This window comes from Cotesia typhae, unplaced genomic scaffold (assembly GCF_013202065.1).
Source record: "Cotesia typhae breed Kobodo isofemale line unplaced genomic scaffold, CoteBio_Ctyphae scaffold_13, whole genome shotgun sequence".
Classification (NCBI taxonomy): Eukaryota; Metazoa; Arthropoda; class Insecta; order Hymenoptera; family Braconidae; genus Cotesia; species Cotesia typhae.
This window is the reverse complement of record NW_027423774.1, coordinates 9,572,200-9,598,766: the sequence shown is the minus strand read 5'-3', so window position 1 is coordinate 9,598,766 and position 26,567 is coordinate 9,572,200. Positions and strand designations below refer to the sequence as shown.

General features: G+C 35.7%; 1 long non-coding RNA gene across 1 annotated transcript; it reads left to right on the top strand.

Moving 5' to 3' along the window:
• Positions 1 to 23,169: 23,169 nt before the first annotated feature.
• Positions 23,170 to 24,291, top strand: LOC141534886 (uncharacterized). Its single transcript, XR_012480506.1, has 3 exons — positions 23,170 to 23,195; positions 23,476 to 23,671; positions 23,867 to 24,291. It is a non-coding gene; the product is annotated as an uncharacterized LOC141534886 (long non-coding RNA).
• Positions 24,292 to 26,567: the final 2,276 nt, after the last annotated feature.

Sequence of the window (26,567 nt, the reverse complement as noted above, 5' to 3'; positions counted from 1 at the left end):
CTGCTGATGAGATTGTACTCAATTATTCGATCGTGAATTATCAAGCAGTAAGCAGCAGTTTGATTTGGAAACTGTACTGATGATTCAAATTCCAGGCGTATATCCACAGGTCCAGACTTGATTGACTCGTTCTGCTTGGAACAGTCAATTATATACAGAGGTGCTTTATTCAGAAAATTTTTTTTAGCCAATAGCGGTTCAGCTTCTTTTCCATAGTAAGCACTTTGAAAATTGGTGTACATATCATACATCAAGGCATACTGATTATGCACAATGTTGAGGTTCTAATTTCCATATGGATAACTCTGAGAGTTCAAGAACAGCTTAATGTCTCTAATGTTGCAGTGGTCAAACTCGCATGCATTTTGATCCGGTTGATTCTTTCTTGCTGTTTGGAATCCAAGGATAACAAAACGAGGTTTCTCAAGCTGATTTGTTGTTTTGATTATCCAAATATGCTTGTTGGTAGCTGGTAGCAGTGGATACTCATACAATTCCCAAGTCCGGAAACTGATTGGGATAGTTGGATCGGAGGTTATGTAATTCAACACCTCGATTTTTTGCTTGTCAGACATTGTTATATACGGTACAATCCACTCAATTTTTTGAATCGTAATTGAAACATTTTCATTCTCAACGGTAACAACATAAGCATTTTGATCAGTATTTGATCTGATCAGTATCAATTCATGCTTGGCATTCACGATAATTCGTTGATAATCTTCAGCAAATCCAAGAATGAAACTCAGCGGTACTGAGATATCAAAGTAACCGCTATTATCAGTCAGCTTGTTGTCATCTTCATTAACAATCCAACCAGCATTTTCCAGAATATTTTGTTGTCCCGGGCTCAGAGAAGCGTATCCTTTCATAACACTGGTGATACCAACATTCTTACATCTATCGATTTCTACACCATTGAACTCATAACGTATCTCATCAAACATATCACAAACAGCCATGTTGACCATCTTCGTAGTAGCACTTACAGCAGTACCATCAGCTTTCCTCATTCTTCCATAAAAATGTAATGTGCTCTTGCTTGGGAGCAAGCACAGATCTTGATGTTGAACAGCAATCCTGATTTCATCACTGTTGTTGAATGTTGATGATGCATATGGCAAGTGTGAATGAGCTTCACAGTGTGCAATAGATTCATCGAAAATAATCGATTTTTTTATATCTAAGATTTCCGCCATGGTATAACGCAAGCTAGACAACAAAAATTTATTTTTATCTTATGAATTTTCCACGTAATTTTAGTCCTAGACTTTTTAGGAACTCTCTCTTCTGATGTGTTAACAATTTCAGAGCTTGATGATGACTGATAATCTTTGGGCATGCTGCAATCCTTTTATACCCACTACCAGTCTTTGTCTCATATACGATACCCATTACAGACTTTTTATATGCAGTCTTATCGTTATAGTCTCGCCACGGAAATTTGCTATTCTCCCGTCCTGATCAACAATGCGGAGCCTCAAGTTGTGTATTGCTCGTACGGCGACTGGCAGGTAAATGATGTTTGTTGGCACTTCCACTATTTTATATCCTGCTGGAACCCTTGGAAAAAATTGATGGATTGTATGATTCTTCTCACCATTGATGTACGATCCAGTAGTTATATTGCACTCGATTCTCAGAGCATTGATTTTTAATATTTTCACTGGTAAATCAGATTTATGAGTTATGTTAGGTTCAAGAACCCGATTGGTAAATCCAAGTAATGATCCAATGGAATCTTCAGGTTCAAAATTTATATATTGATCACATTTTATTTCACTTCTCAACTCATTGTTGTTTGCTTTTCAAGTGAAACTTAGTTCAGGTAATGTCTTGTTTATATAAGTTTCAATATCTTTAATTTCATAACTCCCTGTTGGTATAGTTATTTCTTGAAATCTCTTGATTATACTTCTTTTGGATCTTTTTGATGACACATAAAATTTATTAGCACCAACATCAATATTTGGTATTGAATTGAATGTTAGAAGCTTAACGAGTCCAAGTACATAATTTTTTGTTGATGATAACTCAATCGGTGGAAAATAATTTGCCTCCAGTATGGAGGAGTTTCCAGATAGTGTCAAGGTGAATGACTCTGCCATGACTGATGCTTGTATTCCCGAGTCACTTCAATTTATAGTTGTCCAGCCAGGAATTTTAAGCACAAATGTCCACATATGATTGTATCAAAGTCTTGATATCTTTTATGATTGTACTTTACGCTACCAACATCGAGATATTTCATCAAGTCTTGTGGGGGTTGCAGATTGCCAAAACTGTCAAAATAAATTAATTGATCATGATTCTTCTTGTATGCAACCCAGTGAGTTCCAGGTCCAAGTTTATCATCTAAATTTATTATAGCTGATTCATTTGTCTTTGGTCCAGATTTTGGTAAATCATTTCTCATGAAAACTCCACGAAAATTTGGAATTTCAAGTAACTTGGCAAACTTTAATAAATCGATGTTAGTCAGTGCTCGATGTGGTAGCTCTACTGGTTTTTTGACTTCTTACAACCAGTTCCCTCTGGGTATGGTTTCAGATAGAGCCCCATACCACTTCGGTAAGGTTTGAGGTATAATCCTCTACCTACAGCTATTTCCTCCATCTTCAAGTTGTGACGTTTCTTTTCAACAAGTTGATTTTTAGGTGCGCTTGCATCGTTCACAGCTTTTGCAACACCTGCAGCTCCACCTGTCAGAGCACCAACTGCTGATAACCTTGCGAACAGGGGAATCAAGAAAGGAAGTACTCCACCAATCTTTGATGGAACTGGTAGAATACGAGGCAATCGAATGTTTTTCTTTCCACAAGCTTTCTTGACAGCCTTGCGGGCACCTTCAAGGGCTGTTTTAACCGGATCTCCACCAGGTTGCATAGACTTTTTAGCTCCATTTACAATCTGTCTTAGAGCAACATCCTTTTTCATGGAAGTCTTTCTTTTGACTACTTTGCGTTTATTTATCTTACGCTTCATTGTTTTTCTTTTAATTGTCTTACGCTTAGGAATAGGTTTTTCTTTTTTAAGACCCATACCGAAACGTCTTTTTAACTTCATGATTTTATTTACACTCCAAGCAGCAGCTTTTTCACCAATAGCAGCGTCCCTCGCTTGAAATCGTTGCCACGCTTTCTCATGGGATATGGAGTTCAAGTGGGAGCTTATTGATTATGTTGTTGAACAAACCTTTACCGCGTCTGCTCTCAGACATGTCACATCGAAGACTGACTCGCTTATCTATATAAGCCGGTATATATACCTCTTGAGCTCAGAATACAATCAGCAGTCATGGACAACAAGCCAAGAGCTCAGTTGCCAGTTATCAATTTTGATCAAATTGTTCAAGGAACCGGTGTGAAACTCAAACGACATGGTGGTTTACTTCCCAACAGTATCCGTGCAGTGTTTTGCGGACCATCAAACTGTGGAAAGACCAACGCTCTACTGTCTCTTATTGTACATCCAAACGGCTTGAGGTTTGAGAATATATATCTTTACTCAAAGTCTCTTAACCAACCAAAGTATCAGTTTCTCGAAACACTGCTTAAACAGATTGATGGTATTGAATTCTTCGCATTCAGCGATCATGAGGCTGTAATCAAGCCTGAAGATGCAAAACCTAACTCCCTGATGATATTTGATGATGTTGCTTGTGAAAAACAGGATCACATTAAGGCTTTTTTCTGCATAGGTCGACACAAAGATATTGACAGCTTTTATCTCTGTCAAACTTATACACGAATACCTAAGCATCTGATTAGAGATAACGCAAACTTACTCGTGCTATTCCGTCAAGATGAAATGAATCTGAAGCATATTTATAATGATCATGTCAATACAGACATGTCGTACAACTCATTCAGAGATTTATGCTCGGCATGTTGGAATAAATATGGCTTTGTGGTAATAGATAAAGACAGTGAATTGAACAGTGGTAGGTATCGCAAAGGATTCGACTGCTTCATTAGTATAAATTGAGGTACTTTAGAGTGTGATAGTCATACATGCTGTAGACGTTAACCTGTCAACATGAAGCCTGAAGAAATATCAAAGCAGAAAGATATTCTGCATCAGATATCTCAAGCCAGTGATGCCATCCGACGGAAGCACAAGATGTTGAAGTTGGGTAAAGATACAGCTGAGAAAGCTATGCAGGAAATATTCAAGCCTATTGTGACACCACTCCAGAGTATAGTTGACTCTTCAAAGTTGAAAGGGGAAAATATTAAAAAAGAAGAAAAACCACAGGTTCAAAAACAAGAGGTTGAAAAATCTTTGTATGATGATCCAGAAGTATACAACAGTTTAATAACAGATGATGAAAGTTCATTTGATAATACAGCACTTGCTATTACTCAGCCACCACCATCAACAAGTACTCCAGCTCGTAGAAATCCTCTTCTCACTAATTATCTACAACGTTTAAGTAAAAAATATAAAGATAATGATATGAGATATGGTGTACGCAGAAAACGTGGTGAAATGCATATGGGTGATTCACCTATTTCATTTGCAAATGATACAATAACTGTGAAAGAAAAAAATTATCCAATAACTCCTGGGTTGTTAGAATTATTATTTAGAAAATCACCAGAGGATGCACTCATCACCCAGATGATAAGAAAAAGTACTTGGATATACACTAGTCACAAAAATTAAGGGATATAAAAAAAATTCCAAATTATTTGGTGATTTTCAGCGAGCTGTAACTCCGAGGAAAATTATCGCACAGAAAAAAAAAAGCAAATTGTAGCTCCAAGTGTCTAATTTTTAGATATGACCATGAAAATTTTTTGTCATCGTCAGGTCTGGAGAAATCCTAAGAATACTACTGAAAAAAAATTTTTCGAAATTTTTTTTCGTCTTAAAAAAGGTCTACGGGCTTCAAAAAAATTTTTTCGATTGTTTCGTTTAGAAGCTCATCTAGTAAATTTAATACCCTTTAATTTGACGTAATCAAAAAGCCTGTACGATAATTTGCCGCGGAGTTATCGTCAATCAAAGCAAAAAGGTTTTTTTTGACTTTGGAAATCAATAACTCTGGAAATAATGACCGTATAGGAAATCGAAGGAGGGTTTTAAAAACTACACAATATTCTCTATAAGAAAACGTAAACCGCTTTTGAAGAAAAAATTTTTTTGAATTGAAAACTCGGACTGAAAAAAGACAAAAATTCGCATAATTAAGGATATTTGGATAACTTGGTATAACTTTGGATAAAATGGATGAACGAAGGATATCGTTGGTAATTTTCTAACTTCAAAGTGTCCCCTAAAATCCCTAAGAAATTCAAAGCGCTGCGATTTTTTGTTCATAGTGCCCAGAAGCTTCAAATTCTGTGTTTTCGCAAAAATCACCATTATGAGCAATTTTGTGATTTTTATTCATTTTTCCATTGAAAAAATTTTTTTCAAAATTCTTTATTTTTTCGATCAAAGAGATTGATTTTTCAAGAAATTTGAAAAAAAAAAAAATTTTCAATTTTTTTCGAAAATTTTTTCGAAATTTTTTTATCAAAAATTTTTTTTTAATTTTTTTTTTTATCGTCTTCAGAATGCTACACTATTGTCAAAAAAATTAACTCAATTTTTTTGTCCGCTACAACTGCCTTAGTTTTAAATCTCATTTTAAAAATTCAATAAAAACAAATTGATATACCCCCGCGGAGTTCGGCTTTTCCTCACACAAAACTTGAATTTTACGTTTTCTTTTTAGCCTAAATTCCTTACGTGAATTTTATGTAAGCTTTTCTTTGATAAGCACCTTTTGATATGCCTCGTCGACATTTAGCTGCCACAGATGTGGCTCGCATTGTTACCCTCCTTCAAGAGGGCTACAGTCAGGTGGAAGTAGCAGCTTCTATGGGAGTGAGCCAGTCCGTTATCAGTCGGGCCTATGCCCGATTTAACGCGACTCAAAGTTACGATCGTCGTCCGGGTCAAGGTAGACTACGAATCACTACCGAGCGTGATGATCGAGCTATCATTCGAGAAGCTCGTCGAAACCCTACTGCGCATGCCCACACGATCGCTCATCAATTTCGCAATCGTCGACAACGTCCTCCCCAACAACACATATCGGCATCGACGGTTCGAAATCGCTTTCGAGAGCAAGGACTACGCGCTAGACGCGCAAATCGCGTGCCTATGCTCACTCCACGACATCGCCGAGCCCGATTGGCCTATGCTCATGATCATCAGCATTGGGGTCGTAGACAGTGGACCAGTGTATTATGGACTGACGAATCTCGATTTTGTCTTCATGGCAGCGATAGACGATCTCTCGTTTGGCGCCGTCGTGGAGAACGAGATCGGGATGGTTTTACGAGACCAGTTACAGCTTTCAATGGTGGATCAGTCATGGTGTGGGCAGGCGTGTCCTTCAATACCAGAACCCCGTTGGTCATCGTTCGTGGGACGTTGACTGCCGATAGGTACGTCGACGAAATTCTGGAGCCACACGTCCTGCCTATGCGCACACGCATGGGGGCAAGACGGTTCATTTTGATGCAGGATAATGCTCGTCCTCACACTGCAGTTCGTACGCGAACTTTTCTCCGCGCCAACAACGTAACAACGCTTAATCATCCAGCGATGAGTCCTGATTTGAACCCAATTGAGCATGTTTGGGACATGCTTGGGCGTCGATTGCGGCGAGACTATCCGCAACTGCACAATCTTCATCAGTTGACTCAAGCGTTGTTACGTTGTTGGCAAGGAATTTCGCAACGTGATATTCGACGATGCATCAACATGCAAGAGCGTTTACGAGCTGTGATTCGGAACAGAGGTGGCAATACACGGTACTGAGCAGTTACTGCCGTGCGTACAGAGGTCATTCGGCAGCTGCAAACAGACAAACACGCAGACAAAGACACACACACACACACACACACACACACACACACACACACACACACACACACACACACACACACACGTGTGAGAAGCGTAAATCCGACCGAGCAACCTCCACGTGGTACGCTTTGGGTAACGCTAATGCCGGCGGTAAAACAACAGTCGAAAAAAACTGAGAAAATTTCGAAAAAATTTTCGAAAAAATTGAAATTTTTTTTTTTCAAATTTCTTGAAAAATCAATCTCTTTGATCGAAAAAATAAAGAATTTTGAAAAAAAAAAATTTTTCTCAATGGAAAAATGAATAAAAATCACAAAATTGCTCATAATGGTGATTTTTGCGAAAACACAGAATTTGAAGCTTCTGGGCACTATGAACAAAAAATCGCAGCGCTTTGAATTTCTTAGGGATTTTAGGGGACACTTTGAAGTTAAAAAATTACCTACGATATCCTCCGTTCATCCCTTTTATCCAAAGTTATACCAAGTTATCCAAATATCCTTAATTATGCAAATTTTTGTCTTTTTTTCAGTCCGAGTTTTCAATTCAAAAAAAATTTTTTCTTCAAAAGCGGTTTACGTTTTCTTATAGAGAATATTGTGTAGTTTTCAAAACCCTCCTTCGATTTCCTATACGGTCATTATTTCCAGAGTTATTGATTTCCAAAGTCAAAAAAACTTTTTGCTTTGATTGACGATAACTCCGCGGCAAATTATCGTACAGGCTTTTGATTAAGTCAAATTAAAGGGTATTAAATTTACTAAAAGCGCTTTTTAACGAAACAATCGAAAAAATTTTTTTGAAGCCCGTAGACCTTTTTTAAGACGAAAAAAATTTCGAAAAATTTTTTTCAGTAGTTTTCTTAGGATTTTTCCAGACCTGACGATGACAAAAATTTTCATGGTCATATCTAAAAACTAGACACTTGGAGCTACAATTTGCTTTTTTTTTTTTTTTTTTTCTGTGCGATCATTTTCCTCGGAGTTACAGCTCGCTGAAAATCACCAAAAAATTTGGAATTTTTTTTATATCCCTTAATTTTTGTGACTAGTGTAATTCAACATACCAACGCTCATAGGAAAAATTATGACCCAAATCGTACTATTTATAAAGATACAACAATCAAGTTCAATAAATACATTGCTGATTTTATCACCAAGTTCGGTAGAGGGTTACCAAAATATATGATTGCAAGAAAACAGAGATTACCAATGGACTATGTTTACTGGGATGATCCAAATGAACTAGTTGATCGTTTGCGACTACTTATGGCATCTCAAGCTGCTGGAAATCCAAGTCACACGAATGAAATCATATCAATTATTGTAGAGCTTAGGGAGGCTGGAGTTATATATTAAAAGCTTCTGCAAAATTAAATCATTCGCACGCTGACAGTCAAAGTGTTCATAACCATGAGCATCGATATATTTGGACGTCCACTGGACAATGATAAGTCAGGTCAACGAGGCCCTGCTGGTAGAGGTTTCAATGTAACTTCTGATGGAAACTATAACATTGAGAATAAAAGGCAGTGCAATCTCGTTAATCCTTCAAATGAACATGATGCGGCGACAGTGCAGTTTGTACTGAGACAGATGTCTGAACTGAATAAAAGTATAGACAGTGAACAGAAAGAGATTATTTCACATTTACACTCTGAAATAGTAATACTGAAAGCTGCTGTGAGAAATTTGCAGACAGCTATTGAGGAAGTTAAAGCAGTACTTACCTCTCATCAAAATAATATCAAATATCTCATTAATAATTTCAATGGAAGAGAAAAAGGTGGTGATAGCTGAAGAGCTTCACAAACCAGCTCGCAGGAACTATAAACGTCGTCATGTTGATATCCGAGGTCTCGATGAGACTTGGCAAGCCGACTTGGTTGAGATGATTCCATATGCAACAGTCAATAAAGGATACACGTATCTGCTTACAATCATAGATATATTTTCTAAATATGCCTGGGCAGTTCCAATTAAATCAAAAAGTGGTGGAGATGTCACTAGTGCTATGAAGTCTGTACTCCAGCAAGGTCGTGTTCCTAAGAATCTCCATGTTGATCAGGGTAAAGAGTTTTACAACAAAGAATTTAAAGATCTGATGAAGCAGCACAAGATAAATCTGTATTCAACATTCAGCAATCTCAAAGCATCCATATGTGAACGTTTCAATAGAACACTCAAGATTAAAATGTGGCGAGAGTTTACAGCTCGCAGCAGCTACAAGTGGACTGATGTACTTGATGATTTGGTGAATACATACAACAACTCCAAACATAGTACCATCAAAATGAAACCTGTTGATGTTACCACTGCTCAGGAGAAACAACTATTGGAAAATATATATCAACCACTGAAAACCAAATCGAAGCAGAAGCAGAAGTTCAAAGTTGGAGACAAAATCCGAATCAGCAAGTACAAGCATGTTTTTGACAAAGGATACACGCCAAACTGGACAACAGAAATCTTCACAATCAAATCGGTGCAGAATACGAATCCAACGACGTACAAGCTCGTGGACTATCAGGATCAACCAATTGAAGGCGGATTTTACAACGAAGAACTCAGCAACGTCAAATATCCAGATGTATATCTTGTTGAAAAAGTAATTAGAAAACGTGGAAATAAATACTATGTTAAATGGTTAGGCTTTGATACTAAACATAATAGTTGGATCAATAAATCAGATATATAAAACACAAATTATATTTACATTGTTTTTATTTACAAAACCTTAATACATAAATCCTTAAAAATATATTTACATTATTTTTACTATTACAAAACTTTTTGTCTCTTATTATTATTTTCATCATCTACAAGTTTTCTTTTCTTAAAATCTAAGGAGCCTTTATAACCCCAAGGCACAGTATCAGTGCTTGCCTCAATGAGTTGACGTTTGTCATTAGCCCAACTGAGAGCAAGTTTCTCCTGTTTTACTGTGTGCACTTGATGTTTTTTGCTTTTTATCATATACTGCTCTTTCTTCAACAGCACATTTTCAAAAAGACATCTTTTGAAGTCATCAAACATGATGGTCTTCAAGGCTGATCCTCCGATATCCTTTGCCCTTTTCTTGATTCTATCCTTTTCCTTCTTAGGATCATGGATTTCAAAGGCATACAATTTGGCTCTGAGACCCACGAACTCGGACATGATTTTTCCATTGTTCTCATCCTTCATGAGTCCCAGAACCTTTGTGTTAACAAGGGGCATGTTGAAGACATTGTTAGGTGGGTAATCGGAAGTATGAAACATTGAGATATCACGTTTGATGTCTTCATAGATGTTGGGTACATTGAATTGGTAAATTAGACTGTCTGTGTCAGTGTACAATAATTTAGATGTTTTTGCATAATTTTCAAGCACATAATTATAGTGGAAGTCATAAATAAAAGTCTTGGATAAATCTAATATACTAAAGCCTACATATATTGGTTTGTTGAAGCAGACTCTAGCTTTTTTAAGTTCTACTATAACCATGTCTTCATCGAAAATTGTAAGGCTGTGGAAGTTAGGTCTACATACTAAATCGGATACATTGTATCGACCTTGCCACTTCGTTCTCAAATATCTATCTTTATATTTTCTTACATTTTCCATCGTCTTTCCGAAAACTGCGTTATTCATTAATTTATAAAAATTTTTTTCAAACTCATTTTTCGCTAATTTTCGGCAATCAGTATTTTTATCAATGTATGACTTGAGCCAGTCTGACTGCTCAAATTTCAAGACTCGATGTATTTTCTTAAGTTCTAAGCCTAAATCTAAACATTGTTTTAAATTCTTATAATGTATTACATAATTAGACTTATCATACAGAGTTGTTGTTAATTTTTGTTGTTTGCTGCCAGGTGGTACAAGTGTTCTGGGCATAAAGATAGATCTTTGTGTAGATCATGTAATTTCTCAGGATAGTGTAGGTCCACTTGAAGGATGTAGCCTACACTCTCATCATCATTGAAAAACTGATCTACATTGTCTACATTTTCAACCCATTCAAATTTACCCTTGGGTAAAGACATACTCATTGCTGCTCCATACAAATTATTTACATCGTAGTACATCAAGTATGTTTCGGGGTTGTTTGAATCAAAATCTTTGCCCATATACCGGTTGTTAGCTTCAGCATGTCTATTAGCACACATCGATACCCCACCACGAACACCCTTTCAATGAAAAGAAGCATCTCAGGATCAGTTAACAGTTCAAGTTCTACTTCAGTATGCTTTAACATTGCAGAGTTTGAAAGACCTGGTGCTGTATAAAAATGTAGGGCATCTAAATTGTATGTCTTAAAGCAACTGCGTCTAAAATTCTCAAAAACATCAGCCAGGAGAAGTACATCAGTCTTCAAGTACAAGTCTGAGTATTCACCTAACGTATTGATACCGAATTCATTCCAAACTACTTGAGCAAAAGCATAATCATCATCAGAAATAGTTGAGTTTGTTAATTTTGAATAAAATGAATCCTGGTTAGGTAACTGTGTCTCGTCTAGTCTGTCAATACTGTCAATGTACTCATACGGGAATACACTGTAACAGTTTTACCTGCTCAGGTTGGCCCCTAATCAATTTTTAATTTAACTAAACAAAACTAACAACAATAAAAATTATCAGGGCGCCACCAGGATTATTAATCATGGTTCCTGGAACCGGTCCAGAGCTGAGAAAACTTATCTTAGGGTAGAGAGAGTGGAGGAAAGTGCTGTTAAATAATAAAAATTTAATTAACAATCTGATCAGTTTTATTAACAATAAAAATTTACCAAACTTAACAATTTTTAGCGCTCACACACACACTTATAATCTAACGAAGCGGAGAACAACTGCGAAATAAACGATATTTACAAACGAACCTCCAATTTGACGATACGATGACTAGACGGGCTTTTTCGAACAAACGGTCTCCCACACCTGTCTTAGAACTAATTGGGCTTTTTCGAACAAACGGTCTCCCACACCTGTCTTAGAACTAATTGGGCTTTTTCGAACAAACGGTCTCCCACACCTGTCTTAGAGCTAAACTTAAAACTATAAGTCCACCGGACTAACAACAAACTAACTCCATACTTAAAATTAAGTCCACCGGACTACCGAACTTAACACTATTAACACTCTCTATCACGCATAACCCGTTCAATTCTTTACACACATAACCCACACTTCGCTTAAATAATTTATTTTTTTATTTTAAAAATGATTTTAAATTAATTACAACTTACTTTTATTTTACTCAATCATTGGCTATCGGTGAAACGAAAATTCCTATATAATGACCAATTTCTTACTAAACTTTTTTTCGTGTTGACCTTGACTCAATATCACTGATTACTTAGACTTAATATCCACGCTGACAATTATCAAGTGTCATTCATTTTAATTTAATTACTTTACGGACTTAATCCCCAAAATTTACTTAAATTATAGTTGTTAAAATAATTTATAATATAATAATTTCGATAAAAATTTCCTAATATAACCTTCTTAATAATTTTCCTTGATCGGTATTGTTTTTCAATAATAAATTCTTACTATAATATTCTTCACAATTAATACTTAAAAATTTTCCGATCTATCTTATTTTCAATAATAAATTCTAAATATAATAATCTTAGTAATTAATTCTTAATATAAAATATTGTAAACAATTTTCTGATCAATTATCAATTATAAAAATTCGACACGAGTCGAAATAGTCAAATTTAATTGCTAGAACATTCGCTAGTCAAGTCTTTGCTTGACCTTGGGTATTGGAATTTATGCGACACACAACTGACGCTTGACGAAAATTCCACGAATAAAATTTTGTCTAATTTTCTCAATGACAAGGATCAATCAATTTTACTCAGTTAATTATTGAAAAATTAGTTTAATGAATTTTCTTAGATGTTAGTTAATTGATTGAAAACTTTTAGATATTAAAACTTTCCCCCGCAAGGTCGATTAAGTGATCCTCGGGTATAAACCCCCATGAAAATCACTAATCCAAAAACTAGCAAATGTTCTACGATTTAATTATTGAATAAAATTTAAGAAAAGAAGAGGAATGATAGACCGAGTACAAAACGCGGTCTATTTTCCACCCACGGAATGAAATAATGTACCTGGGTAATTGTCTTACTACGTCCACGATGTCTGTCTACCGTAGTGAGTCCTCCAGGTACCGGTTGTTAAATTCTTTTTCACTCCGGGGAATTGTCCTCACTCTAAGTTCAGTTTTTCCTGTAACAGAACTAACGTTAGAAACCTTGTCTAAAAGATTGGAAAGACAATCTTAAAAAATCATCGCAGCGTTCCGAAAATTCACGTGCGAAAAAATAATTACCTGCTGCTTTGTTGAGTAGTGACCGGTGCGGCTGACTATCAAACCTCTTCTGATTTTGTCACTCTCCGACTCCCGAGCACTTACCCAATCCACCCCCCCTTCTCTTAATTACTAAACGGAAAACCCCGAAGATCGGGGCGCGCCAGTGCTGAGTCGACTAATTATCGATCTCTGGCGACTTATCGATTTAGGGTAATTTACCCTGTTACAACACCCTTACGTATTGCTAATTTAAATTTGTCGGGGTCAGTGTAGTGCAGTCGCGTAATCTGTTTGTCTTTGTCATCAAGGTATGAAGCTAATTTATCTAAACTGGAGGCCATAAATCTAAAAGAATCAATAAATCTTAGAAAGTCTGAAGTATTTTTAACTGATTTTGTGAAAGAAATGTAACGCTCTTTATTGATTGGTAATAATATTATTTCACCCTCAAAATACTGTAGCTAAGGATTTAATTATAAAGTGCGAGTCATAGCCAGATAAATTATGAAAGACAACTGGAATAATAGTGGATTTTTGATAATTAACGTTACATGATTTATAAGCTGCGTTTCTATAGTTACCCGTGAAGTGACAATGATCATAGACTTTATCTGTTGTAGAAGTGATTGGTTTTTCACAGATGTGACACTCAGTTGCCTGATTGTGTCTATCTTGTTGCTCTTTCGTTAAAGGTTTCATTTTAATGGGATTCTTTAGAATTTTTTCAAAGTCCAGAGCTAATGACTCTAATTGTTTAACAAACCAGTTTATTCAATCAGGAGAACGATTTAATTCAAATTTGGAGAGTGTGTTATCATAGCTGCTATGTACATAGTAAGCAATACTGTGTGGAACATGTTTATTAATTGTCTTTTCATCATCTCCTGGGGGTTCGAGTGTGCATTCTAGATCCGTGTAAACCACAAACGGCACAGTATCTTTAGACTTAAAATCTTTGAATTTCAAAATTTTATTTTTTTCACTAGGAAATTCCATGCGGACTTTGTTAGATTTAAAACAATCTACTCTGTGCTCTAAATAACATTTTTCTAATTTGAAATGATTCAAACAACGATCACAAAAGTATAATCTATGTCTACCTAGAGATATTTGACTTGTAATTAATCCAGAAAGATTATGTATCCATGCAAAGTGATAGACAGACTCAATATTATCTAAATTATCAGTATAATTTACACTTTTTTTAATCATTAATAAATGTATTGTTGGTATTTCTGACTCGAAGTTACTTAAATATAATGGGATAATAGTACTTTTTTCAGACTTTTTACCCGTGAATTCTGACTCTATACCATATACATTAATGCTAAGGTTATTCATTTTTTTCAAATTTCGGCACATCATTAAGTTTAATTGGAAATTGAATACCTTCATAATTTAATCTGACGCTGAAGTGTCGATAACTTGTAGGATCACCCGGAATCAATACTGGTGGATGCAAGGCAGCGTTGACACACCACAGGAAGCAGAACTCATCATTGTTCTGGATGTTCGTAACCGCATTCTTCTTCTTGACAATATCCTTTGGCAATCTGACGAAGGTGGAGTTTCCAACTTGGGTTGGTGTGAATCATGACATGGTTACCATCAAGCTGTTCGGTCCAAGCAGACTCCATCCGGAACCCTCATGTTCAAATTCTTCAATTCTTTGAAGTAATTTGTCGTATACATGTTCACTGTACCAATCCTGGAGAGATGTAGCAGGGAGAATCTCACGACTTTTAGTGATGAAAGACTTTCGCTCTTCTACATCTTCTTGTTTCCGGAATGTACAAAAGAGTTCAACATTCACTTTCAGCCCTGCCAGATCTCTCAAGACACTCTGTACCTTGTTGATGATGATGTCCTGTGAGGCCTGGAGAAATGATGCTGGATCTTTGTGATGTTGGTTGACAACACATCCAGTCTGGATGTTACCAGCAAAAGCATTCTCCAAGTCCTTCCATTTGACTCCTTGGTTAAGATCTCCATCAACAACTTGGTTACCGAGTCTGGAGAACTGATCGGTAAACCAGTTGAGTTGGTTGATGTGCGCTTGAATACTTCGTCTCACTTGAATTGTTGTTCCAGGATCCAGTAATATTGTGTTGAAGTATTCAATGGTCTCCTCACACACTTGTAAACACCTTTGACGATGTTCATCAGTGAGCTGCTCTCCCAACAGATCAGCATATGAGACTGCAATAGTGTCCACCAAGTTCTTGAGAGCCTCGATGAGGTTATGTTGTGCCATTTTGGAACGAGAATCACTACTGTCTTACACAATATTATAGGTTATGTACACTGTTTATAGGTTATATACACTGTTTATAGGTTATATACACTGTTTATAGGTTATGTACACTTTTAAAGGTTATGTCACTGTTTATAGATGATGTACACTACACAATAGTTTTTGTACACTGGACTATACTCGCGTACTTCACAACACTGAACTTCACTATATTTTATAACACTGAAAACTGTTTAATCACGAGAGATGTACTTCGTTTTTGTGAAGTACGGCTTGAGCGCGCTGCTTTTATAGCCAGAGGGTACTACGCAGTTACCCCCCACTCCTTTACCTCAAAAACGGTTTGATGACGTCATCTGCTACGCAGTTAGAAATAGAACAAAGAAAACTGCGCAGTTACGCAACCTTGAACAGGCTCAGACCTGTATGATGACGTCATCTACTACGCAGTTAGAAAATTCTAGAACAGAATGAGTCGTCTACTACGCAGTTAGGAATAAAGCAAAGAGAACTACGCAGTTACCGTGACCTTGAACAGGTTCAGACCTGTTTAGAAGTAGACAGAAACCTCGACAGATGGCGTATCTTCTCGCATGTACTCCTCATACGTACAGTTTGAATATATTAATCTTTTCAGAATATAAACAATGAAATGCACCTGTGATCTAAGCAACTATTATTGATGTTTATTAGTTAAACAATTAAATGGATTTTATTGTAAATTATAATATTTTCACTTGAAATTTATTCAAAATTATTTTCTATTTTTTACTCAGTTTAATCATCAAAGCGTATTTTTCAAAGTATAATTCTTTTGACTAAGGTAAAAGATCCCATTAGTGGCACCTTTAATCCCCATTAGTGGAACTTTTTCTTTCAATGAAAAAATGTTTTACTTGGAATAAAAATTAAAAATTTTCTTGATGTAAAGGTCTTAAAGATTACAAATGATATATTCATAATATAAATTAGTGATTTCATTAATTGAATAAGTACCAAAATCAAAGAAAGTGTCAGTAATGGGGTCCCCGCCACTAATGAGGTCTTTGACTCTAGTACTTATTCATTAGTATATTTCATAGAAATTTAACTATTTTTTGTCATGACGAAACTTTTGAAAAATTTTGCTATATATCGACTCAGCTCGTCACGCTGATTAAGAAAATACATAAGGTTGAAAAGTTTATATATTTACATAATTATATACATATATTAGGGTGTGTCAAAATGCAACTTCCCTGATGGACTTTTCAAAATTGTAATTTTTAGTTCCACTTTTAACAGGAGTTGTGTTTGAGCATTTTCTGACATACTTTGAGCGTCAGGAATTTATTTGATTTTGATATGATTTGTTAACATGAGTTTTGTTCAGGCATTTTTGCTGAAATTTAAAAATTTAAAAATTTGGCCAAACAAAACTCCTGTTAAAAGTGGAACTCAAAATTCCAATTTTAAGAGGTCCATGAAGCAAGTTGCATTTTGGCACACACACACACACACACACACACACACACACACACACACACACACACACACACACACACACACACACACACACACACACACACACACACACACACACACACACACACACACACACACACACACACACACACACACACACACACACACACACACACACACACATATATATATATATATATATATATATATATATATATATATATATATATATATATATATATATATATATATATATATATATATATATATATATATATATATATATATATATATATATATATATATATATATATATATATATTGTGACGTGGGAAAATTTTCCCACTAAAATTTCATATTCGAGATTATTTTTTTAAGTAGTAATTAGTCTAGAATGTTGGCCAAGCTGACGGAATGCGGAGATTCGACGCGCCTGTGTCGTCCTACGTGGTTTGCGGTCAGAAGGCGAAGCTCGAGGTAATTAAAAAAAATTAAGCCGAACCGTGCCAAATTATCAAAATGAGTATGGATGGATGCGTCCGAAATAAATTTACTATGTAATTAAGAATGTGTGTGATAGAGAGAGCGAATGACAAAAACGACCGAGCGAACCCGCAGTTGTTCGCAATCAACGACCGAGGAGACATCTGGAAGCGACAACGATCACCGAGGGAAACCCGAAACCGTAATGGAATCAGAATTGACCAATGACAGGACGTTGAATCACCGGGAGCACACCAGGGCTCCACCAGAACGCTGAATGCCGAACTGAATTGAGTATCGACCAACCATCGACGATGGAAATTTATCCAACGACTGCTGATTGGACACGCAGCTTGGTAGCTGCGCTAGCGAAAAAACCACATGTTGCTGAAAAACGGAAAAGCCAGTAATTCTGGGCGAGATACCGAAACGACTGTCGAACATTTTTAATTTTGTTGTCAGGAAAAAAAAAAAAGAAGGAAAAAGTCGAATCGATTAGCAATTATTGATTGTGAAAATTCGGAGCCGGACACCGAAAAAGCCACAGTTGAACCGCTGATAATTTTTTATTGTTACGCTACGAAATAAAGTTAAAACGAATATTAATTATTATTACGAAAATTCAGTCGCTTACGTGGTGAATTTACTTATTTTGTTGAGTAATTGTTATTTTGAGTGTCGATCCAGTCGACGCTAGAGTTTCTCTCGTGAATTGCTGTACTTGCTATAATTGTCAACTGCCAGACAGTCAAGAATTCAAAACAAAAAAAAATTTGGTCATTCCGACAACGAAAATTCCGTGACGCCATCGCCGAGAGCCTCTGCCGCCGTCAGCACCGCCGACAACTGCTATCAGGAATTTCAAACCACCCTGGAGAGTCGACTGAACGGGGTAAGTGCGGTCGCAATTTGTTAATATTCCTGGGTGACTTCACCACGGTCCACGATTAAGTCGAGATCGAATGGGCCTATTACCCGTCAGAGTTATAATTTATAACTAATTATTGAATTTTTTTTTAATATCGAAAGATCAAATAATTACGAATTTCGTAATTAAGTCAGAAAGTAAAATCGTACCGAAATTCAGCAATTGCGTTGTTGAATTTCGGCTTCGGGGTGACGTCAACCAGGTATCCGGTGCCAAAAATATACACTAGTCACAAAAATTAAGGGATATAAAAAAAATTCCAAATTTTTTGGTGATTTTCAGCGAGCTGTAACTCCGAGGAAAATGATCGCACAGAAAAAAAAAAAAAAGCAAATTGTAGCTCCAAGTATCTAGTTTTTAGATATGACCATGAAAATTTTTTGTCATCGTCAGGTCTGGAGAAATCCTAAGAAAACTACTGAAAAAAAATTTTTCGAAATTTTTTTTCGTCTTAAAAAAGGTCTACGGGCTTCAAAAAAATTTTTTCGATTGTTTCGTTTAAAAGCTCTTTTACAAAATTTAATACCCTTTAATTTGACGTAATCAAAAAGCCTGTATGATAATTTGCCGCGGAGTTATCGTCAATCAAAGCAAAAAGGTTTTTTTTGACTTTGGAAATCAATAACTCTGGAAATAATGACCGTGAAGGAAATCGAAGGATGGTTTTGAAAACTACACAATATTCTATATAAGAAAACGTAAACCGCTTTTGAAGAAAAAATTTTTTTTGAATTGAAAACTCGGACTGAAAAAAAGACAAAAATTCGCATAATTAAGGATATTTGGATAACTTGGTATAACTTTGGATAAAATGGATGAACGAAGGATATCGTTGGTAATTTTTTAACTTCAAAGTGTCCCCTAAAATCCCTAAGAAATTCAAAGCGCTGCGATTTTTTGATCATAGTGCCCAGAAGCTTCAAATTCTGTGTTTTCGCAAAAATCACCATTATGAGCAATTTTGTGATTTTTATTCATTTTTCCATTGAAAAAATTTTTTTTTCAAAATTCTTTATTTTTCGATCAAAGAGATTGATTTTTCAAGAAATTTGAAAAAAAAATTTCAATTTTTTCGAAAATTTTTTCGAAATTTTTTTATCAAAAATTTTTTTTTAATTTTTTTTTTTATCGTCTTCAGAATGATTCACTATTGTCAAAAAAATTAACTCAATTTTTTCTGTCCGCTACAACTGCCTTAGTTTTAAATCTCATTTTAAAAATTCAATAAAAACAAATTGATATACCCCCGCGGAGTTCGGCTTTTCCTCACACAAAACTTGAATTTTACGTTTTCTTTTTAGCCTAAATTCCTTACGTGAATTTTATGTAAGCTTTTCTTTGATAAGCACCTTTTGATATGCCTCGTCGACATTTAGCTGCCACAGATGTGGCTCGCATTGTTACTCTCCTTCAAGAGGGCTACAGTCAGGTGGAAGTAGCAGCTTCTATGGGAGTGAGCCAGTCCGTTATCAGTCGGGCCTATGCCCGATTTAACGCGACTCAAAGTTACGATCGTCGTCCGGGTCAAGGTAGACTACGAATCACTACCGAGCGTGATGATCGAGCTATCATTCGAGAAGCTCGTCGAAACCCTACTGCGCATGCCCACACGATCGCTCATCAATTTCGCAATTGTCGACAACGTCCTCCCCAACAACACATATCGGCATCGACGGTTCGAAATCGCTTTCGAGAGCAAGGACTACGCGCTAGACGCGCAAATCGCGTGCCTATGCTCACTCCACGACATCGCCGAGCCCGATTGGCCTATGATCATGATCATCACCATTGGGGTCGTAGACAGTGGACCAGTGTATTATGGACTGACGAATCTCGATTTTGTCTTCATGGCAGCGATAGACGATCTCTCGTTTGGCGCCGTCGTGGAGAACGAGATCGGGATGGTTTTACGAGACCAGTTACAGCTTTCAATGGTGGATCAGTCATGGTGTGGGCAGGCGTGTCCTTCAATACCAGAACCCCGTTGGTCATCGTTCGTGGGACGTTGACTGCCGATAGGTACGTCGACGAAATTCTGGAGCCACACGTCCTGCCTATGCGCACACGCATGGGGGCAAGACCGTTCATTTTGATGCAGGATAATGCTCGTCCTCACACTGCAGTTCGTACGCGAACTTTTCTCCGCGCCAACAACGTAACAACGCTTAATCATCCAGCGATGAGTCCTGATTTGAACCCAATTGAGCATGTTTGGGACATGCTTGGGCGTCGATTGCGGCGAGACTATCCGCAACTGTACAATCTTCATCAGTTGACTCAAGCGTTGTTACGTTGTTGGCAAGGAATTTCGCAACGTGATATTCGACGATGCATCAACATGCAAGAGCGTTTACGAGCTGTGATTCGGAACAGAGGTGGCAATACACGGTACTGAGCAGTTACTGCCGTGCGTACAGAGGTCATTCGGCAGCTGCAAACAGACAAACACGCAGACAAAGACACACACACACACACACACACACGTGTGTGTGTGAGAAGCGTAAATCCGACCGAGCAACCTCCACGTGGTACGCTTTGGGTAACGCTAATGCCGGCGGTAAAACAACAGTCGAAAAAAATTGAGAAAATTTCGAATAAAATTTTCGAAAAAATTGAAATTTTTTTTTCAAATTTCTTGAAAAATCAATCTCTTTGATCGAAAAATAAAGAATTTTGAAAAAAATTTTTTCAATGGAAAAATGAATAAAAATCACAAAATTGCTCATAATGGTGATTTTTGCGAAAACACAGAATTTGAAGCTTCTGGGCACTATGAACAAAAAATCGCAGCGCTTTGAATTTCTTAGGGATTTTAGGGGACACTTGGAAGTTAAAAATTACCAACGATATCCTTCGTTCATCCATTTTATCCAAAAAGTTATACCAAGTTATCCAAATATCCTTAATTATGCGAATTTTTGACTTTTTTCAGTCCGAGTTTTCAATTCAAAAAAATTTTTTCTTCAAAAGCGGTTTACGTTTTCTTATAGAGAATATTGTGTAGTTTTCAAAACCCTCCTTCGATTTCCTATACGGTCATTATTTCCAGAGTTATTGATTTCCAAAGTCAAAAAAACTTTTTGCTTTGATTGACGATAACTTCGCGGCAAATTATCGTACAGGCTTTTTGATTACGTCAAATTAAAGGGTATTTAATTTACTAACAGAGCTTTTAAACGAAACAATCGAAAAAATTTTTTGAAGCCCGTAGACTTTTTTAAGACGAAAAAAATTTTCGAAAAATTTTTTTCAGTAGTTTTCTTAGGATTTCTCCAGACCTGACGATGACAAAAATTTTCATGGTCATATCTAAAAACTAGACACTTGGAGCTACAATTTGCTTTTTTTTTTTTCTGTGCGATCATTTTCCTCGGAGTTACAGCTCGCTGAAAATCACCAAAAAATTTGGAATTTTTTTTATATCCCTTAATTTTTGTGACTAGTGTATTTGTTTGTGAGAATACTACTCCTTATCCATCCATTGTTGATCAAAACAGTACGAATCTTTTGAACTACCGCCATTTCAATATGGCGCTGACGCTTGCGCTCGTTTGACGATGAATAGTGTGTACATTCTATGATCTTATGGTTATTGCATGTAGATGGCACTGTCATCCAATTGAGCGGGTTTCAAATAATCTTAATCTCTTGATAACATGTAACTATCGTAACCAAGTTGGCGCCGAATATTAATTTTTTTTCAAAAACCATATGTCAAAAAATTGCTCATGAATTGCTCTTTCGATATAAACAATTGCTCTACTGCTATAATTAATAATTAATTAATTAATCGTAATTAAAAAATCAAAAATTAATTTCCAATTATCTCTGATTGTGAGAATTTATTTTTATCGTAATAGGCGCCAAAAAATTGCTCATTCTTTTTTCTATTAGGAATGATAGCTATTTTGCGCATAAAACGGATTTTAATTAATTAATAATATAAATAATTATTTTGCACCTTTGGACCTGTGAATGACAATTGTGACGTCATCGTCGCGACAATTTTATTGTAGTTTTACATGAGGACAAGCCATAGTGAGACATACTAAGATACATGCGTATATGTCCATGTAAACAAACTTTTTATGGTTACTCTATTTGGGCTAAATGTTTAATTATGAAATAATAATTATTATTTATATAATGCTAAAATTAAACAGTAAATTTTCTTTCATGAAGTTATCTAATACTAATAGAGAAAAGCAGTTTTTTTATCGTATCCAATAATTGTGGATTCACTACAAGTTTTTATAAAAATAAAAACATTGTTATGAATCAGTTCACTAAATCATGGATGACACAATATTAACTGTAGCACCTGAAAATATTGTTAATCGAGTTGAATTTATCCTTCAACAGCAGTGGAACATTGAGAAAGAGATCTTGGAATGAATACTTTATATTGGCGAAGAAAAATCAATGAAGGATCTTGAACGCGAGTACCCAGAAGACCAAGTGTATTTGCCAAAAACTAAAGTGTTGAGGGTTATATACTCGTTTATAAGACGGATTATACCTGATGGCAACTGCTTTTTCGGGCATTCAGCTATGCTTATCTTGAAAAACTAATCAATAATAAAGACGAATATGACAAGTTCAAAGATTTTGCTATTAAATTAAGTGTTGAGACAATTTAATTGCTCTGGGATTTCCTAAATTGACTGTCCAAAATTTTCATGGCATGTTTATGGAAATTTTTAGTAAAGCCGGGGATGATCCTGAAACCAGCAATACAAGTCCCACTATTTTAGCTCCAGTGCGTCACAACATCCTAGTGAATTTAATTAATTGTCACTTAATACTGTGATTGACAATGGAAGTCCTAGATTCAAAAATTACTCACGACACACACCACTCTTTATCAATGATTCTATCGAAAAATGTACGTATGTTTATAAACATTACATAAGTTCTGACTATGAATTTATGTATCGTCTGTTAATGCTAACATCTATCGCCAATATATTAACACTCTGGCAATTTTTTTATATTTAATCACATCACAGCATATCACAATTATTTTCCATAATAATTATTTACGGGTATATTCAATTCTGTTGTCACTATCCAAATACAGAAATGTTTTTTTATATTTTGACTCATTTTTATTGTTTACAATTTATTAATTATAATTTAACTAATTTTTGCTTATTTTTTGACAGTGACATTGAGGCAAAGACCAGAAGACACAAAATCCTTTGTGAAAGCGAGATACACATTAGAATTTCCAGGATTCGCGCTGGTGTATGCAATGCGAGTTAATCTTCAGCTACCATTGTATCGATGGTTAATCAGATGGCCTACCCTGATAATATTGACCTCAATGATTCCTCTCTTGTCAATGATACATTTGTACCTGTAAGTTTTTTTTTTTTTTTTTTTTTTTTTTTTTAATAAATAATTCCATCAAACAAAATTTTTTTATTGAAGATTTTAATTGAAGTGAATATTCAATGCTTTATTATTTATTTTATTAATGATTTACGAAGGATTTACTAACGTATTTTTATGTTTAATATTAAAATTTTTTATTTTTTAATTTTTACCCGACAGTGCATATGAAATATTGACGTAACGATGATAGAAGAATCCAAAGACTCATCAGATTCGCCAGAATACAAACCGACTCTCCTCAAGTACTGCTCGCTGACATATGATCTCCACAACAACCCTTCTGAAGGAAGAGACCTTGGTGAGACAGAAGATGTCTTAATTAGGCATCGATCCTAACGCCATACAATTTGTGAGCCAATTCTGTAGGTATTAGTAACCGGAGGTACTTCCACTGGAACCTGAATCTTACGCCTTCGTTGAGCATCCTCTTCCTGAAAAACGTCAAACAGAAAAAAATCTTGAAGGGGACGATATCTAACGCGTTGTCGCACGTTTCAAAGAAAGTTCAGATTTTTTTTCTAGTCGGGCTCGCACAAACTCAATGAGTTTGGATATTGGAATCTCACCATTTAAAATCTTTCGGAGCTGCTGATCGCCAGGAATGAGCAAGCGATCATTGACCGCAAGCGCTTAGCCAAGTCCCAGTAGGTCCAGGAAGACCAGTAGCACCTACATCAGAGCAGCGCCAACTCTCCCGCTGAAGAGTCCAGCTCTGACAACTATGGAGACTCCTCCATAACCGTCACTTCGTCTATGTTCTCACGTAAGTACGTTCAAGCCTCCGAGATTTTATCAGTCTTTTTTTGCAGACGACGAGGCTCCCGGGAGTCGGGAACCAGACCTCGATCTCGAAAACCGCAAGTTTGTAGTAAAAAACGAGCAGGATCTGGACCACATGCTGATTGACAAGAACCAAGGTTTAGATCTGGTTATTTATGTCCATTAGAATTTTGAACTGGCTGGCCGTTAGCTTTTTACGTATTTAGAACTGTAAGTATAATGTGGTACGTATTTTGGAGAAAATCAATTAAAGGTGTAATAGTAAGTTTAAATCGCATTAAAGATAGATTTGTAAATATATTTACAGAAAGATTTATTTGTACCAAAAAATATTTGTTATTAGTTAACAAATCATTTATTAGAGACCACTTTTTAGTATTAAACAAATATTTCTTAATATTTTAAATGATTTGTTTGTATTTAATAAATCTGATATTTATTTATTAAATACTAATAAATCTTTTAAATACTAAGAAACATTTATTAAGGACTAAAAAGTGGTCTTTAATAAATGATTTGTTAAATATTGACAAATATTTTTAACTATAAACAAATCCTTCTATCAGTGTAGACAGTCATTTAATCAGCGGAAAAATGTGGAACACTTTTTTATTACTATGAACAACTATAAAAATTTTATTATAATTCATTTATTTAAACTTTGTTTTGCCGCCAATTTTTTGTACTCTGCGCATCTCGACGCACCATATTTCAAAATAATTGAATAGCGAGCTCATAATGAATAATCAGTTATTTGTCGAGTATTATTGCTGTTGTTGTTTAAATTTGGTGCTGTTCGATTTATTTAATTATTATGACTTCTTGGGCGGCAGTTTCTCATTTTGAGATACTTGAAACTATTCAAAAATTTGAAATATGTGAAAAAAATGGTAAAGTAAAATCTCGGTCTAATCCAATCTGGAAGGAAATTTGTGCAAAATGGAAATTGGATTCGGGAAGTTACAGCATGAAACCTTTAAATTTGTATTTTTATATTTCACAAAATCGAAATGCGATTCTTACTAGTTACATTAAATGTCTAAATATAACTGAATCTGAGGCTGAGGTCAAAGAAACTTCTGTGAATGACAAGTCACCGTCAGCAAGCGATGATAGTAATATTTTAGACGATAAAAATGATCCTGATTTTACACTCCACACTCAACGGAATGATCATCCGTGTAAAGATAAATTATTGACATTTCTCATAAAATTTCCCACAGATGTATGGACTTCAATTAAGCCTATCCAAAAAAATGACAAAAACGATCGACCATACTTGACATTGCAGGAGAATTGGACACATGCATTAGCAGAATTAATTTACTGTGAAACGAAATTGCCCTGTGCATTTAGTTTTACAAGCAATAAAGTTTTTCGTATTGAGAACGAAGATAACGGAAATACTGAAAATAATTATACAGGGTGTCTCTGAAGTGGCGGGAGTAATTGTTGGGGTCGATAGAGAAAAAAATACTGAATCGAAAGTTCCTGAGCCAAAAATTTTTTTGGGCCATAGAATTTGAGTTATGAATTAAAAACGATAGCCAATCAGAAGCGCGCTATTCGAGAAATGAAAATGAGCGGGGAAGTAGAGGAGACGCGAGAGTGAGATGCTGCAATAGCAGCTTACTCGCTCACACAAAGCCGAGCATGAGAGGGGATTGTGACGCTATGAGCCGAGTACGTAAGTGTGAATGAGTGGATGTATGAGGTCGCAAGCGGACGGCTTAATGTATGAGTGTGTGTCCGTGTATCGCAGCATTATTGGAGGCGTTGTAACGCTGAATTAAAGCTAACCGGGTACTCTAAGACAGAGGAAAAATTTTAATTTTTATTTTTATTCGAAAAAATTTAATAAAAAAATAAAAAGGCCCAAGATTTAACCAGACCCACAGAAACGGAGAGTAAATTTTTAATTCTCATTTATTTTGCTGGGGATTATTTTCAAATACAAAAAAAAAAAAAAGGCTAAGATTCAACTGGAATCCAAAAAGAGATGGATGAAAAAATTTTTATTTTTTATTTTTAATCAGCAAAATTATTTTTCTTTAAAAAAGAGCCCAATCTCGACTGGAGC